The sequence below is a fragment of the Meleagris gallopavo genome, chromosome 4, assembly GCF_000146605.3.
Source record: "Meleagris gallopavo isolate NT-WF06-2002-E0010 breed Aviagen turkey brand Nicholas breeding stock chromosome 4, Turkey_5.1, whole genome shotgun sequence".
In the NCBI taxonomy this organism is placed as follows: domain Eukaryota; kingdom Metazoa; phylum Chordata; class Aves; order Galliformes; family Phasianidae; genus Meleagris; species Meleagris gallopavo.
In genome coordinates, this window is record NC_015014.2 from 50,131,994 (window position 1) to 50,136,267 (window position 4,274).

Genomic DNA, 4,274 nt, shown 5'->3' on the forward strand with positions numbered 1-4,274 from the left:
TTAAATTTATAGTAATTATGGTATTGTACACAGCAAATTCTGGGAAAAATCTCTGAAAAATATATACAGCATTTTTCAAATGACTTAAAAAATCACCAAGTATATGTTAGTACTGATCCCATGACTGGAGTCATTACTGACATTTTCATTCTTTTGTTGACTCCTAACAAATTCCCTCAGAGTTCTCTCCTTTTCCAGTCAGAAATCCCCAGATGATGAACACTTCACTCCACTCCACATTTCATTAAATACTCAGTTCATCAGAAGCATCTATTTTTAAACATTTCTTGGTAGGATGCAGTAAAATTAGTTATACTGACACTGTGAACAGCCTATATTCATATTTTAAAAAGAATTACTTACTCATCAAAATATGGTACCGCTAGCATGCTTCTAATAAAAGATGTTATTAATGTAACACCTGCTTTCTTGCTGACAGATAAATTCCTTGGTTTGTTTATTTAGAAACACTATGAGCTATGGGAGATACCCCACTCGGTACCTAATAAACAGTACAAAATGTCTAATAGCATGAAAAACCTTTCTTGTATTTCATCAGCTAAATAAACAGACACATTTTCTGATATATCTAAGTTTTCAAAGGGTTAGAAAAACAGTTACATTAATCTGTGTGAAACACTGTTACACAGTAGTGGGCCATAGTAGTATCTATGTGCCAGAGAGTTGTGGCAAGCAATTCAAGATTATTTAAATCTTTCCTTGCAGAATGAGGTAAAGTATATAAACAATAATTGTTTTTCATGATGGACTGAGAATCCATACATTGAAATACACCATTCATAAACTGCTATATGATAAATTGTTAATGTAGATAAGCCATGAACTGCATTCAGCCATTACGTGGACTATTGTTCCTAAGTCTCATACACAGCTCAAAAGTTGTGCCCCAATGTCCATTAAAATCCTCTTACAGTGTAGAAATCTTTAGGAAGACACAGAATGTGTTGCACAGACATTGAAGCAGTAAAGGAATTTTCTTTATGAACAAACCTTGATTTTTACTGTTTTTAAGGAATCACATTACAGATTTCAAAGCTCTTCAGCTCTATTTAGATTGCTAGAAGTAGGCATTCTTATACTAAACATCTCTAATTCTGTACAGGAAAAGGTGAGGGGAAGGGAGGGGAGGGGAGGAAAGGGAAATGCTGTTGATTTATTTGTTGATTTCAGTAATAGTTACCAAAAAAGACCTTGAGAGATTATCTCATACTGAAGCATATTCCAGAGTAATACTGCAGTTGCAGTTACATTTGAGCTGTTTGTTGCCCCTGTGTATTTCCAATAGCTTTATTAATGTTTTATGGGAAATTAATTTTGACACTTTCTATTATATATATTCTGATTGTGAATGGATATCTTAATACAGGATGCTGTGAGGGCTAGTTGAGAAGAATGTTGGCAATGAAATTCTATTAACTTGAGCCATATGTTGTGATTTTAAAGTAAATTATATAATTGCGCTGGCAAACTATCTTAGAATTCTGGTTTGGGTGCAAACTCGAAGACTGAAATTATTCATATAAATGTTGATGCAGACTTCAGTGAAATTAGCTCAACTAGAGTCTCAAAAGTCACACTAGAAAATAATGCAAAACATACTGCTAATATTTGCTGAAATTGTAAGGAAAAGTGGCCATGAGGGGGTGAGAAATGTCTTGATCATAACTGTAAGATGGAAAAGATAATAATAAATTAATCTAATCTTGATGCAACTTAACACTCACATGCAAAATGAAGTCAGGAGACTTGGAAATTTTCTCTAAGGTATATATATAGCATTTTGATTAGAAATGGGAATTTAATGAGTATGTTCTGTGAAATGTTATGTCATTTACATGTTACAGAAAGTGACAAATTGTTGTTCAGAATCTAAAAGGAGTTAAGATGTTTTTTCTGGAAATAAAGTTTTCATTTTAATCATTAATAGTGTTTATTAAACAACCTAAAGTGTGTCACTGTGTGTCTGGCTCCAAAATATATGTATTTCTGTGAAAACTTGAGTGATGTTCTTCCTAATATCATCCTGAGGGTTTGAGTAACCTAAGAGCAGATATATCTCAAAATACCATGTCATGGGAACAGAATAAAAAAATATGTTAAAGCATTCAGCATATATATGCAATAGTGTACTAGATATGAGGAAAGATGTTCTTCCAAAAATGAACTCAGGCTCTGGAAGACAGATTATCTTATTGACTAGACAAAGATTTTAAGGTACCATTTGAGGAAGCAGTGTGAAGAGACTTGGAAGAAGTCTTAACCGAGCATTATCTCAGAACATTAAATGAGTACCTACTACTATACTACTCCCTATTTCATTCCATTTGACTGATTGTGTGTGTGTGTGTGTTTGTTTTTGTTTGTTTGTTTGTTTGTTTTTAATTCCAGGGAATGCAAGAGGAACCCATTTGAAGTGTAGGAAGTATGCTGTAAGAATAGAGAAGTTAATAATGAGATTGACCTAGTGAGTGGCAACCTTGCCCATGGCATGGTGGTTGGAACTAGATGATTTTTAAGGTCTCTTCTAAACCAAGCCATTTTGTGATTCTATAGTTCTACAGTTCTACTGTTCTATAAGACTCGTGTTACTTTTCATGTCAGTTGTGGTAATTCATTCATAATTAAAATTAATTCAGCTTTTTCTGGTTTTATTGTTGCTGTTCTGACTGCTTCTTAACTTGCACATTCTCTGATGATATAGTTACTGTCTCCATAGCTGGTCAGCTGGAATGTTGAATTGTTCATTTCAGCTCTTACCTATACTAGAGGAAAATGTCATTGACTGTTCTTCCAGGTCTTTTCTTTTAAGGATGCAGAATAGCATAATGTTCAGCATCACACATTTTTATTCTCTACGCAGCTTGGACATACACTAAAGCCATTTGGAAAAGTACAAAAAGTAATATGGGTCAGCAGCTGCCTTAGATAAATGGAGAGATTGCTGGAATCAAGAGCAAATAGTAGCACACTGCAGTGTTTCTGTTTCCAAGTTTTACAGCCCAGTTATTTTTGAGGCTATTTGTTATTTATAGGTACTGTTTCTTGCAGTATGATTTGATGCATATGATGCACTCTTGCAGCTTACTGAAACACAGATCCATGTTTTCTTTAGTTTCCACTGTAATATTATGTCTTTTTTTGTTCTCATGAGAAATAGAATCTAGTGAGAGGACAACTGCAAATAGTAATTACATTTTTTGCAAGAGATATCAGATCTGCTTGCTTTTATTATGGGATGAGTGAAGAAAGCCTTACCATACTAGAACATCACAATTCTCATTCACTACAAAAAGCTGCCATCATAAGTGATGCTTTCAGTTATCGTGCCACATCTTCCTTTGAATTTGTTTGTCTCTGGGGAAAAAGTAATACGCTGCATGGGCAGTCCTATAGCACATGTTCCAGCTTAGCTTTCAGATGGACTTTTCACAGATCAAAGCCTTATTCTCTGGGATACAACTCTAGGTTGAACCAGATGCTCTATGTTTTTTTTTTTTTGTTTTTGTTTTTTTTTTTTTGTTCTTGACACGATAAGGGGGAAATTCTTTTTGTATTCCCTGAAGTAAATCTAGATCTCACTAAATCCATCATAACTTTAAACAATCTAACATCTTGTGCCTACCTAAGTAATTTGGAAGAATCATGATGATATGAGGGAGGACTTGTGCAGTTAAATAAAAAAGACTTTAATACTGGAAAATATGTCATAGTCTACCTGACACTTTTCATAAATATAATAATATCAACATCAGACTAGTAAGCATAGGGAATACTTAAAAATAAGAATATTTTAACCTAAGGTAGTCTTTGGAACTGTAGAAATGAATGACAATCTTATATGCACAAAAGTAAAGAAGTCACCCCAGGTCCCATTCCCAGATAGTTTTCAGTTTGCTCACTTTCCCAAATGGGACACAGTCTCTTCAAAAGTAATGATACTGACACATCTTCACACATCTTATAGTGAATTTCCTCATTTAGAATTTAAACTTTTGTTAGTAAGAACAGTCTGTGGTAGTAGGATTTTAGCCTCATTTGAGCCTAAAAGTACCTGCAGCAGAAGTAACCAATAACACATTCCACTCACACTAAGTGACTACAGGGGGATGAAAACTGAGAATATTTTTGCACTGAAATCTTCCCTGAGCTATTGTTTATCTAATGTGTGTGCATTCCTTTGCACATTTTGGAATCTCTATGTTGTTTATTTTCAAGCAGACCTTATTTTCAGAGGACAGGGAGAATGGAAATGA